The sequence below is a fragment of the Pinus tabuliformis genome, chromosome Q (genome assembly GCF_031772625.1).
Source record: "Pinus tabuliformis cultivar Carrire ecotype Pingquan chromosome Q, CPIR1, whole genome shotgun sequence".
NCBI classification, from domain to species: domain Eukaryota; kingdom Viridiplantae; phylum Streptophyta; class Pinopsida; order Pinales; family Pinaceae; genus Pinus; species Pinus tabuliformis.
The window spans coordinates 252,030,195-252,045,009 of record NC_142296.1 but is presented as its reverse complement, the minus strand read 5'-3'; positions in this window follow the sequence as shown (position 1 = coordinate 252,045,009).

Sequence of the window (14,815 nt, the reverse complement as noted above, 5' to 3'; positions counted from 1 at the left end):
TCTAAACACTTGATTTCTTATATGGTAAATGCATATTTAGAGAAGGATTGTTCTTAATTGTCTTGTTTGTCACTTCAAAGCCTTAAGCTTCTAGGGAGGTTGGTTTTGTCCGCAAAATCGACTCTTTCCGCATGACACAATGAAAGCTCTAGTTTTCGCAGAATTATTATGCAATCTCCCATCGTCGTCCAACGATGAAACATCTGAAGAATCAATCGTGGATGAAAGTTTGTTTCTGATATCTACAAAGGATGAGTGGTATGGGGATATAATCATTTATTTCCAAACCCAAAAATTTAGGCCAAACACCTCCCATTCTGAACAAAAACGTATACGATACCAAGTAAAAGACTACATGATCGTCGGTGATACACTTTTCCATCGTGGTATTGATACAGTTCTGAGAAGGTGCCTCACCCATGAGGAGGCCGAAAAAGTCTTGAATGAGTTTCATTCAGGTGCATGTGGGGGACATCAATCTGGATATGCTACAACACAAAAAATTTTACGACCAGGATACTTCTGGCCAGGAATGTTCAAAGATTACATAACCGCAGTCAGAAGTTGCCATGCTTGTCAAATTTTTGATAGCAAAACCAGAAGACCACCCACACCTCTACAACCAATAGTTGTTGTTGGGCCATTCGCCAAATGGGGCATCAATTTCATGACATGTAACCCCACCTCGACCGGGGGGCATGGGTATATCATAGTCGCAGTTGACTATTTTACCAAATGGGCCGAGGCGATGCCTACATTAGATAATACTGGTGAAACAGCTGCCCTCTTCTTTTTTAATCATGTAGTCGCTAGATTCAGCATACCACAGGCTGTAGTCACAGATCATGGATCGCATTTTCACAATCACATGATGGTCGAATTAGCTGCCAAACTAGGGTTGTCTCACGACAGCTCTACTCCATATTATGCACAAGCCAACAGACAAGTTGAAGCGATCAACAAAGTCCTGAAACGCATGCTGCAAAGGATGATCGGAGTTCACAAAAGAAGATGGCACCTAATCCTGTACTCAACTTTGTGGGATTACCGAACATCGGTAAGGAATGCAACCGGGTTCACACCCTTCCAACTGGTATATGGCCTCAAAGCAGTCTTACCAGTCCAGTGTGAAATCTCGTCTCTCAAACTCGCAATTGATCTCCTCCCTGGAACTTTAGAAGAAGAGGCTCGTTTCTTGGAATTAATCCAATTGGATGAAACCCTTCGTGACGCCACTTTGGCTAACGAAGCCCATAAGAAACGAGTCAAGGCGCAGTTCAACAAAAATGTCAAACCCCGTGTCTTCTCAGAAGGTGACTTGGTCTTGCTTTACAACCAAGAATCCGATAAATTGGGAGTAGGTAAATTTAAGTCTTTATGGATGGGCCCCTATATTGTTAAGCAGGTGTTAGCAAAGGGAGCCTACGAGTTAATGGATTATGACGGAATTCCACTGGCGTAACCTCGTAATGGGTTGTACCTCAAGCGTTACTAAGCATAGTAGTAATCAATATGCTTTTGTTATATTTTTGTTTTCGCTAAAGTGTTTGTTTTGGTCGAGTAATCCACCTTTTTACACTTATTGCAGATGTCAAACCCATTGGAGCCATGTGTTGGATATGCCGACGGAGCGAGTCGTAGTTCGCGGAACCTGTCCTCCGCAACCTGGGCCATTTTTTATCCAAGCGGCGAGTTAGTAAGTTTCAGAGGTGTATGTATTGGTTGATCAACAAATAACATCGCTGAGTATAGCGCATTGATAGAACTTCTCTCTGATGCCATCACTCATGGTATATGCCGACTAATTGTCAGGCTAGACTCACAGCTCGTAATACTACAACTCAATGGTATATATTTCGTCTGAAACCCAGCTATTTATCGCATGCTCCTAAGGGTTAAGATTTTGGAAAGACAATTTGATCTTATTCAATACCAACATATTTCTAGAAACTTAAACACATTAACCGACTCATTAGCAAACTATGTGTTAGATAGACATTTGCAACATTTATAAAAGGAAACACATCATCAATATTTTACATGTGGATCATATAACTTAACCAGAAGAAAACTCCGAAAATCAAAAATATATATAGCTGTTTATGGTTTACACATAATGTTCTGTAACCAAGACAAAATCGGTCACGCGACCCAAAAACTCAAAATGCTAGGGGGCACCCTAGTCTAATGATGCTCGTGATAGCAAGTCACAGCCTGTGCAATCATGCATAGGAGATGAGTCCATCATCTGGGTACACCAGTAGTATGCCGCTGTAACCGCATAGGTAGCTCGTCAGTCCTCACATCTGGTATACCGAGAGTGAGGCCCTCAACCTGCTCCTGCAAAGCTGTGAGAGTCTCAGCCACATTGAGGTCGCGAAGAATAGCCCTTCCGGCGGCCTCTCCTGCTGGGGCAACAACTGGTACTCTCAGGCGAACTACTGGACGAACAGGACCAATATCTGCATGTACACATGAGTTTGATCAGAGTCTTGATAGAATAAAGCACAAGGACATTATAAACAAAAACAGTAAACAACAATATGGTCAGATATTTTACCAATAGCGCCCCACTGCTCGCCATCTGCAGTACTAAATCTGGATCACCCCGGAAGTCCATGCCAGCATATGGATACTCGGAATAAACCATCTCCTGATGATCAAACCACCTGAAAAAGATATCAGAAAATGAAATCTGAGATTGGCCAGCATGCCTAGACATGTGGTCAACCCATCTCTGCATACGTGGTTCAGTAGGAGAAGGTAAATCGAGTGCAATGTACTGTGGCTGCATCAGTGGTATCTTCTCCAAGGCAAAGGTGGTCAAAATAGAACCATACCCAAAGTTCTTTAACCTCCCGTTCTTTATCTTGGTCAACTGTTCTTTTATCACAATAAGTACTGCGTCGCACCAGTTGAACACCTTCGGTTGGAGGCATTCCAAGGCATGCTGCATATAGGATCGATTGGCTACATGAAGAGATGCACTACCGGCCATCCTACCAAAAGTAAACAGAATAGTCCTAAGGGACCTGTCAGTGACATCACAGATGATGATCTTGCCATCTTTACTCGGCTGAGATCCTTCTCTGCAATACCGACAGACATAATCTCTCATAGAATCGCCTCCTCGGGCCGAACCTGACAAAGAGATGGGGCACCCCACCTCGACAAGCGAGTCAAGAAATAGATGTCTACTGCAGTCAAGGGGATAGATTTTCCCCTAATCTGGAAAACCTGATTGATAGGATCCCAAGCATCGAGCAAATACTGCAGTAAGTTGATCTGCTGTATCATGCTAGAAATGCGGAAGAACTTCAGCAAGCCACAATTCCGCAGCACATTCACTGTAACTGGATCATGTAGGGCAATCATGTCCTCTTCTTCATGCTCGCGTTCTCGCCATGTAAGGGTCATCTTGCTCCAAGATCTCTGAAAAGCAAACAAGAGAGGAGTTAGATCCTGATTTTGGTGAGAAACACGAAAAAAATTCCATAAAAAATTGTGCAACAAATTCCCTTTCTGTTGGCATTATGATACATATGTTGTACTTGATGGCAACCCACTCATCTCAGATAATAAATTATAGTGTAGAGAAAAGTTCACGCACTTTTATGCGGAGAAAATTTTATTTCATGTAGAGAAAAGTTCACGCACTTTTATGCAGAGAAAAGTTTATTTCATGTAGAGAACAAGTTCACGCACTTTCATGCAAGGAAAAGCGTTTATATGTTGGAGAACTTACCTTTGGTCCATGGTAGTTAGTCCTTGGTATTTGAACCTATGAGGAAAAGCGCGTATATGTTGGAGAACTTACCTTTGGTCCATGGTAGTTAGTCCTTGGTATTTGAACCTATGAGGAAAAGCGCGTATATGTTGGAGAACTTACCTTTGGTCCATGGTAGTTAGTCCTTGGTATTTGATCCTATGAGGAAAAGCGCGTATACGTTGGAGAACTTACCTTTGGTCCATGGTATTTAGTCCTTGGTATTTGAACCTATGGTTTTGGACCATGGTACTTCGTCAAAAGTGTTGATCTCACGTACTTTCATGGTTGGTTCATGGTATTAGTCCAACATTTTTTTGATCCTATGGTTTTGGCCCGTGGTATTGTGAAAGGCCTAAGCCTATATAAAGCAAAGGAGATCACTTGGCTAATTCATTCTTGCAAATTGAATATCTTAAGATCTGAAATATTGGGTTATTGTTTTGAAAGTTTGATCTATGAAAGTGAAGTTGAAAGCGAATCTGTGAAGGGTGATCTCTCGAGCACTGCAGCTGCGGAAGTGCGGAGGCGCCACAGAAGGCGCAGTGCGGAGGCGCCACAGAAGGCGTAGTGCGGAGATGCCACAGAGGCACCACAGAAGGCACAGTGCGGAGATGCCACAGAGGCGCCATAGAAGGCGCAGTGTGGAGGCGCCACAGAAGGCACAATGCGGAGGCACCACAGAAGGCGCAGTGCAGAGGCGCCACAGAAGGCGCAGTGCGGAGATGCCACAGAGGCGCCACAAAAGGCGCAGTGCGGAGGTGCCACAGAAGGCGCAGTGTGGAGGTGCCACAGAAGGCGCAGTGCAGAGGCGCCACAGAAGGCGCAGTGCGGAGGCGCCACAGAAGGTGCAGTGCAGAGATGCCACAGAAGGCGCAGTGCAAAGGCGCCACAGAAGGCGCAGTGCGGAGACGCCACAGAGGCGCCACAGAAGGCGCAATGCGGAGGCACCACAGAAGGCGCAGTGCGGAGGCGCCACAGAAGGCGTAGTGCGAAGATGCCACAGAGGTGCCACAGAAGGCACAGTGCGGAGGCGCCACAGAAGGCGCAGTGCGAAGGTGCCACAGAAGGCGCAGTGCGGAGGCGCCATAGAAGGCGCAGTGCAGAGACGCCACAGAGGTGCCACAGAAGGCGCAGTGCGGAGGCGCCACAGAAGGCGCAGTGCAGAGGCGCCACAGAAGGCGCAGTGCAGAGGCGCCACAGAAGGCACAGTGCAGAGGCGCCACAGAAGGCGCAGTGCGGAGGCACCACAGAAGGAGCAGTGCAGAGACGCCACAGAGGCGCCACATAAGACGCCACAGAGGCGCCACAGAAGGCGCAGTGTGGAGGCACCACAGAAGGCGCAGTGCGGAGACGCCACAGAAGGCGCAGTGCGGAGGCGCCACAGAAGGTGCAGTGCGGAGGTGCCACATAAGGCGCAGTGTGGAGATGCCACAGAGGTACCACAGAAGGCGCAGTGCGGAGGCGCCATAGAAGGCGCAGTGCAGAGGCGCCACAGAAGGCGCAGTGCGGAGGCGCCACAGAAGGCGCAGTGCGGAGGCGCCACAGAAGGCGCAGGTGCGGTGGTCGTGGCGCCACAGAAGGTGCAGGTGCGGAGGTAGTACGGATATCTGTAGATCTATACCAGTGAAGTTGCGGTCCCTGCTTAAAATTTGTTTTAACTGCCTTTGACTATTCTGTAGGGTTTTGGGTGCATAACTGATGTTTGGTTACTGGTATTGAGTTCAGATAACAGCATGATTAATGACTTATCTTTATGTACTAGATCTGGTTGATAACTCTCATAATATCATTGTATATGTATGGATATGGTGATTGGGTGATTCAGAAGGTTGTTTGATTATGAGCTTCAATGTTGTTGTTGGGTCCAGTATGAAAATTGGATGAAAAGTGGCCTTTCAAATTATGTGTTGTGCTTCAGTGTATCCAGTCTGAAAAATTGATGAAACGTTGTACCTAGAGGAGAGAAGATTGTAGGCCAGCGCCTACGTACTAGTATCTAAGCTAGTACAAAAGCTATAGGAGATATTTGGAGCCTTGTAACAGGTAGCAGCCTGCGTACTAGTAAATCGATCGGCTAGTACAAGAGCAAAGGGGGTTGTAGCTCCCGTACTGGTATAAGACTGCACCAGTACAAATATTGTAAAAGGATTTTCTTATTAAGAAGAAGATTGAGATGACTTGCAGCAGGTGGTTTTTCTCCTGCATTGGGTTTCCACCTTATATCATGGTGTTCATGTGTGTGCCTTATGTGTAATGATCTATTCTCTATTACTGCATCTGTTATATGATAATATGGTTGATAATGTTCTAATGCACTCATTGAAGATCAATTAACTTAATCATAAGAAGTTGTGGAAGTAGCATATATGAATCTGATTATGGAAATGAAAAAGTTTTATTAATGTGATAATACTGATTCACCCCCCCCTCTCAGTATTATTTCCAACACTTTCTGCGCCCAACGCACCTGCGGCAGTGTTCTAGGTGCGTTGAATGTCAAACTGCCTTCATACAGGCCAACATTCAACGCAGGTTTCGATACACTGGGGGTGCGTTGATGGTAGAACGAGTCCCTCAAACCCCAGGGGCTCAGAAAAGCAGGGAGTTAGGCTCAAAATGCAAAATGGAGACCATGAAATGAAAGAGCTCAGGTTTAGCTCCTACCTGGTCCAGACGGCACCGAGAATCATCCACAGAATCTCCCAAAATCAACTGATGAAAATCGAGGGGGAAAGCACCTCCAAAGCTCCAACAAACCAAGTTCAAATGAAATGGTAAAATGAGAGGTAAAAAACACTTTTTAATTACTTTTACATAGTTCAAAGTAAGATATTAGCATTTTAATCTCGTTTTCAAGCAAATATTGTTCATTTCTGACTAGTTTGATGAAGCAGTTGAAAATACAGTACGATCTTTGGAAAGACAGAGCTATTTATGGTAAAGACCATCTAATCAAGTAGTGTTTACCGCGAGGTTCAAGCTCGTTAAAAAATAAACCCGGACCGAGCAAATGTTTCCACCCGCGTTTAAGCTCGTTAAAAAATGAACTATCTCCTCGTAAATAACCACCGTGAATGTAACATTTCAGCCATTAAAGCCTTGGTCTTGTTTGCACCGTCACCTCCACTTTTCCATTGGCTGATCATTCACCTCCATTTGATTGTTTACCCATTTTGAGGAACAACTGCGAAGAGTGATTTCACTAGCCATCCTTGTGACACTATCGTGATTGGAAAATTCCAAACCTTACCTAGAATCAGCTGCTACCCATTTTATCACTCGTTCCTCAAAAGACGAGTCTTCTTTAAGCTCTTTTCTGAATCATAAAATATGAAAAGATTGTCGAGTTCTGGCCTTCCATCTCGTTAAAACGACGTGCTATCCCTCCTCTAGATTTTAATCTTTTTGGACCTGAGGGATTATTGCACAAAAAGATCGAGCGCTTGTTTTGTTCGACTCGTTAAAACAATAAAAAATTCATCCCTTCTGTATTGTTTTATACTTTTTCGGACTTAAGGGGTTAGATGACGAAAAAGGAATTTTGGAGTTACCTTTACGTACCTTTTCAGACTCTCTAAAAATGAAAAGGACCGAGTTATCTTTGTCGTTAAACTCGTTAAAAAGGTTAATAGCGACAAACTTGTCTTTAGACGAGAACGAGTTTCACTATCGCTAGGCTCGTTAAAACATAGCGATAGGTTTGCCCGAAGGGCAAATTATAGCACAAGCATATGTTATCCTCCTTAAGCTTGACAAAAATAAAGAGGTACTGGTCAGCAATGACTGGGGAAAAATTGGGAAGAAAACTCAAATAATCTTTATTGGTAGCAAGTCGCTCTTGAACATGACACTTCCGCTCCATGCCTGAGTCGGGCTGGGTTGTTTCATTCACCAGTCACATCGCCATGGTCTCGCCATACCATCCACATTTGGGGTTAATGCTACCAATCCATCACATAAGTGTCGCCGACATGTTCAAGAGAAGTCATCCAGAGAGGCCACGTGTGTCCCACCCACTACCATACATTATACTCCATTCTTTCATGACTGCCACCCTGAACCATATATCATCAGATCATTTTCACCTCCATCAAAATCATTTGTTCCGTTCCATGTCATTGATGTGGGATTCATTAAGGCCCTCCTATGACGGATCACTTCTTGTCGACATCAGCTCATTATCCAAGAAGTTGATATAGGAACACCCCATTCAGTACTTTGAAGCTTGCATGCCTCAATGGCAAGTTTCTCACTTCTAGCGACAGGTATACATCAATGACCTTCGACCGAAAGATTTTGCGTGGTGTTCGATGCCAAGCCCTTTATTCACACCACGTGAATTATACTGTAGTACCTTGAGCGTCATTATCATTATCGGTGATTCCTCTCGCGCTTGTTAACAGTTTACATCATTGACTGGTAATCAAGCGATGTCTTTCCATGTTCGACTTCAAAACGTTTCTCACATGGATCAACTTGTACTTTGAGTGAAGATTGGATGAGATTGAAGACCCTGGATCTAGTTTCATCCATCCGGGCTGCGATATATATTCAGGAAAATAAAGACATTGGAATGTACAACATTACAACACAGATAATCATCCTACCAAAAGGATGATGGCTCTATCAGAATCATCAGTCTACCATCAGACGATTGTCTGTCCTGTGTACATGTAAATGAATTTATAAAGCTGAGCATGGGAATGCCTGTCTCAGCTAGATCATGAAAATAGTATGAAGATAAAGTATTGTATTGTATCTTATTACAGGTCTCCTCCCAGCATTGAAAGAAGTTCAGATCCTCCTAATAAAGCATTTCACCTGATAAATGACCTCATACTTTAGGGGGCAACTGTTATAGACATTTTTGTGCCTTACAGCTCTAAGCATGAAATATCCATAAACCAAGGGCTCCTAAATCCCTAAAAGTGTTGTTCTAACTCCTAAAGGAACAAGGTCCACAAATTACAGCTTCTCCCAGAAGTTCTCCACTAGAAACTGCTCAGAATAAGTCAAATGAGGATCATTTCAGCTGCTCCACTAGCCAAGTGCGTTGCATAGCACCTAAGTCCACTAGCTAGGTGCATTGCAACGCACCTAAATGCACTACCAGGGTGCGTTGAGCGGGAAATGACAAATGGCAGTGTCATTCCGCGAGGTGGAGAGACAATGGAAGCTTCTAGAATCTTCTCCAATGACACTTGCCTCACTGAATTGGACCAAGGATGAGTAAGAGGCTTTTAGTCTCCAAGTGGAAGCAAGAAATGACAGAGAGAAGCCACTAATAAAATCATGAGCTGACTCATCCTCCTTGCATACATCTATATATGGATCCCTCATCCCAGAGATCCAGAGGCTGGAATTTTTCACATTGTAAGGAATTGTTGTTGGTTTTGAGATACATATCATAGAATTGGGTGATCTATGCTTTGTTGGGGTTGAAGAAGGGACTTCTTTGCTGGGAGGTTGATGCTGGGTCAGGAATCATCGTTTCCTTCTTCTGTGATCTTACAGGTACTTGGTGAAGTTGGGCAAGTGAGGGAGCAGGTAGCTGGAAGCTGTCAAAGAGGAGAGAGATTGGATCAAAGGACTAGCGCAAGGCACAGGTTGGTTCATCCTATTCCTCTTTGTTTGTTTCTAAGGTAGCTATCACACCTTAGTGGGATAGAGCAGTTCTAAATAGACACTTTTCCTGATAACAAGGCTAATGGGCATAACTATTATAATATGATTGTTGGAAACTGTTTTCAATATACGGCTACCCATTCCCTGCAAAGCTTTGTTGCTCAGGTCCTCAGTAAGATTCTCGGAATTGCGGTTGTTGATATTGCACTAGCCATGGTTCTGAGACCATTTTCTGTTGCCCAATACTAGATGTTTGACCAATATGAGGGGTGATAGTACCCATTTGAGCCTGAGTCACTTCAGTTAAGGAGCCACTAATCAGTGGTTGTGATTGAGTCGCGGGGACAAGAGGTTGTTGTATTACGACCTGAGAGACTTGAGGTTAACATACAATAGGTAGCGCTTGTACTTGCGACACTGTCACAATAGCCGGTGTAGTGGGAATGTTCGACACAAGTTGATTTTGTTGTATTGCATATACAACTCTTCATTGTTGAGGTAGTATTGGCACCCAACCATTGGATGTAATTCTAGCTTGACCCAAACTTTGTTGTAAACTCTCATATGGTTGCTCCCCCAGAGGGAACAATGAAAAGGCATACTACCCCCCATATGGCGGCAATCCAGTGTTCAAAGGGTAAATTGGCCTTTGGAGACTGGAGTACCCAAATTGATAGTGATGTGAAGGATCAATTTGCTGAGTCTCAACATAAGAAACTCTAGATAAGATTCTGGATCAACAAATAGGAACAGACCATGCTGTCGAAACAGTGCTTGGGTGGACTCCATTTAGTGGTTGATAACTAGTTGGGACAGATGGTATACTAGCGAACATTTTCGGAGTAGTAGTAGCAAGTTCTATTGCTGTTGTATCAGAGGACACAATCCTAGATGTCGATGCTTGTTCAGACATATTGAGTCTATCCAAAAGATTTCCTAGTGATTCGACAGGAACTTGTGATGAAGGGTGATCAAAATAACTAACATCTATGGCAGAAGAATATAGGTGGATCCCAGTTCCAAAATGTAATGGGGTACTAGATGGAAGATCCTCCACAATTTCTTCTATAGCAATCAGTCTGGGTGGAAGAGGTAAACCGTTAGGTCCATAAAATATCTGGTGTCGAAGAAGGTATAAAATCTTCAACGACAGATGTTGGAGGGGTGACACCTTTCGAATTAGCCCTAGATGGGACTGGTTCAGGAATAGAAGTGTTTACCGTTACACTAGGATTAGTTCTAATGTCCTCTTGTAACTGCAGAACTTCTTCTGTAGAGGCAGGGGTACCAGAAATAATTGGAGTAACTGGATTCTCCGAGGATGTTGAAACACAAGTTTCAAATAAACCAGGAGACTTCGACCTAGTTAAATGAGATCACTTGCCCCGTAATGGTTTTGTTTCCAGAGTCAAAGGCGGTTGACTCGTTAGTCTCCATGAACGATGGGGTTTTTATTGACTTTCTTCCACGGTTGTGGATTACTCAATCAACTCAAAATAAAAAGGGGAAAATTTTATTCCGAATTAAATGAATTTTATGATGCTTTGACACAACTTTCTTTTTCAATTTTTAAGAGTCGAGAAAAAGCTAAATATGACTCTCATCACCTTCAATTTTTAATGAGGCTAAAGTGACAAGTGCTCAAATGGACCTTTTCTTTTAAGGAGTCTGAGAAGGAACAAAAGAGACTACTTTGGAAATCTAGATAGAGGGATTATCAAACCAATCGCAAAACTGCAATATACACCTCAGTGGTAAATTATAGAGAAATTATCGAGGATTTTATGTATGGTAGTCAATCTTCCCGAATGATGTGTTCAGTGCATTGTGATCGATAGGGAGGCAGACACTGCTTCCTAAGGATAAAGGATATCAGCCTATTGTGGTCTCCCAATATATACTTGACGGCACATGGGAGCACAAGTCTGTACTGGCACTTGTTGTATCAAAGAGGAGGAATCACCAAACCTACGATGAAAATGATAGTTACCAGGCTTTATGACACCGGAATACGTCTCTAGCCTAGACTTCTAGATGTTGTGCATTAGGTTCCAAAGCATTTTTATGTTCATTTAGGTTTGTTTTATAGTTTATATTTCTTAAGAAGTTTTTCTTTCAAGGTTCACCATGTGATGTAGATGTACAACTCCTAAATATGCAATCTAAAATGATAAACAATCATTTATTTTCTTTTAACAATGAAAATCCTAGCTACTAAGGAAAGAAAAATATGATTCTTTCAACATAAAGTAGAGAGCACACACTAAATGCACATTTCCTAAATCAATTTCCACATGCAGTCTAAATGCAAATGCACATGCATGTATTTTTTTTAGTTCCCTTAATGTGAGAATGACAAAAAGAAAACTAAATACAAATCTAAACTAGTTTTCCTTGAGGCAACACTTTAATAATTTCTTTTCAAAAAAAACGAAAGGAAGACTAAGACGACACTTTCTCTTTCGAATGGAAAATTGTTTTCGACACTTCAAAGAATTGACTATTCAAATCAAATATAATGGCAAAAGTGTAATCGACGATCTAAAAGAGGAAGACTTTATGACACTCTTTTTCTTGAATAAAAACGATAGTTGCGAAACATTCGAATCAAAAGACGACAGTTCGATTAAGCTACTATTTGCAAAGGAGGACTGTAAATGATGAAAAATGCATAAAAACATTCACAATTCCTTATCAATGGACACTGAATAATGTGAAGGAAGAAGGCTTCAACAATGATATACTAATCATAGACAGCGAAACTACTGAATAAAGCTAAAAAAAATGAAGAAAAACCAAAATATGGAGGCAGAAACAGTCGCATTCAATCATTGCACCTCTCCTTAAGGAAAACATGGATGCATCTCACCTGCAGCACACAGGAGGTGCAATGTAGCCAAACTACTAATGAGAGATAGTGCGATGGTCCAGGGATGAGACTGAGCTTGGTTTTCACCCACAGTTTGCAGCTAAGTTAAGGGATTTAGGCTGAGCTTATGATAGACAATAAACACAAAGTATAGGGGCTGATCTAATGAGGTTACTGAGCTACCACCAGGGCACCTAGGATTTTTGCAAGTCATATTTTCGGTCCATAAACCAACCCAAATATTGACTAAAGCGGCCTTGATCTACTTTGCAGTTGCATAGCAAAAGCAGTTTGAAGGCTAGTTGGCTTAACTTCAATGTTTGTCTGTAGTTTATAAAGCAAGCAATAGTAACAAACAAAAAGACTATTCGCTCCCTAGTGAAGTTGCCATTTTTTTTTCTGGGAAAACTAGTGTCCATTCAGAGTTGCTAGTCCCACTAAGACAGGTAGCTATTTTAGAAACAAAAAATTCGAAGTAACTTGTGTTTTCCTTTATGAGAGATAGATGAGAGAGAAGCAGAGAGTACCAACCTTAGCGTTTCTCTTGGTTCCTTGCTTGCTTCCCCTCTCCTTTGATAGAGCTTCGCCACTCCTTTCTCACTTGTCCCACTTCAAAGAACACCTGTAGAGTCAAAGCAACAAAATACCATCAAAGCATAGAGATCTATAACCATAAACAATTTAGAATCAGATGTACATTAACCATACAAATGCATACGCAAATACACGATTTAGAAATATACAAGTATATGGAGGAAAACTTAAATAGCTTTATTGATAGAAGTAGTAGAAGAGAGTATTACAACTCATCTTTCTAATCCAGCATCATCCTCCCAGCATGAAATCCCTCTTCACCTCATGAAAAGCTAGATCACCCAACAATACAATGTCTCAAAGAGAAACCAACAACACTTCCTTACAAATTACAAAATTCTAGCCTGTAGATCTCTTAGATGAGGGATCCATTTATAGATGTCTTGAAAGGGTGTGAGTCAACTCTGGGATTTTGATTAGTGTCGTCCCACCAATAGTTCTTGCTTCCACTTGGATATTTCATTGATCTCTTACTCATTCCTGGGTGAATTTAGAGAGGCAAGTGTCATATGAGCAATTTCTAGAAGATTCTCTGAGTTTCCACCTAGCAAACTACCTCTGCCATTTTTCTGCTCTCACTCATCACACCCTACAGAAGGGATTTTCAATATGCATTTCACCCTTTGTGTGCTGCAGGTGAGATGCATCGCACCCTCAGCATGGAGCAGTCTATATGGTCCAATTTTGACCAGTTCTGAGCAGTTTTTTAGGGAGAACTTCTGGGAAATGTTGTAATCAGTTGACCTTGATATTCTAGGGTATGAAACAACACTTTCATGGGTTTGAGAGCCCTTGGTTTATTGAAATATGTGATTGGGGTTGCAGTGCCCAAATATGTATATAACAATAAGAAACATATTAAGGCACAATATGATAGAAATGTCAAGCCTCGTATCTTCTTGGAAGGAGACCTAGTCGTGCTTTATGATCAGGAAGCTAATAAACCTAGAGCAAGGAAATTCGAAAAAATGTGGATGGGTCCTTATATTGTCAAGCATGTTCTGGAAAAAGGTTCCTATGAGCTAGTAGACTATGATGGGATTCCATTGTCGCAGCCTCGAAACGGGCTATACCTCAAATGTTACTATGCATGATTAAGTGTAGTAAAACTCACTGTATATATGATTTCATTGCATGTGTGTGTGTATATTTTAGAGATTTTTATTTGGTTAGTAATCTGCTTTCCATTTTTTGCAGATGTTGGAGTCTTCAGAACCTTTTGTTGGTTACGTCGATGGTACTAGTCATAGTACACAGAACTTGTCTTCTGTAGCATGGGCTATTTTCACTCCAAGTGGCAAGTTAGTGAGTTTCCAAGGGATTTATATCGGTTGATCGATGAACAACATCGCTAAGTATAGCGCATTGATTGAACTACTCTCTGACGCCATTTCACTTGGAATTCACCGAATCATTGTTAGGCTAGACTCACAACTCATTGTAGTACAACTAACAAACATTTATACTATCCAAAATCCAACCATTTTTCATATGTTCCTTAGAGTTCATAGTTTGGAAAGACATTTTGAGCACATTCAATATCAACATATTTCTAGAAATCTTAACACATTAACTAATTCTCTAGCAAATTATGTGTTAAATAAACATTTGCGACACATGTAAAAGTAATATTTTCAATTCATATCATCAGTTGAATAGGATTGCATATAACCGTAGAAAACTCTGAAAGTAAAATAGATAGGTGTTTTAAAAGTTTTTTAAAAAAATTTGTCCAAGACACATTTGGTCATCTAACCAAAAAACTCAAAATGCATGCAAAACATCCTAAGTGGATATAGTGGTGCTCATGGTAATAGGTCACAACCTGTGCTATCATGCACAAAAGCCTTTCCTAGCAGCTAGGAACACCAATAGTGTGGCGCTGCAGCCTCATGGGTAAATCTTTGATCTGGACATCCAGAATGCCAAGGGTTAATCCCTCTTTGTGATCCCACAAC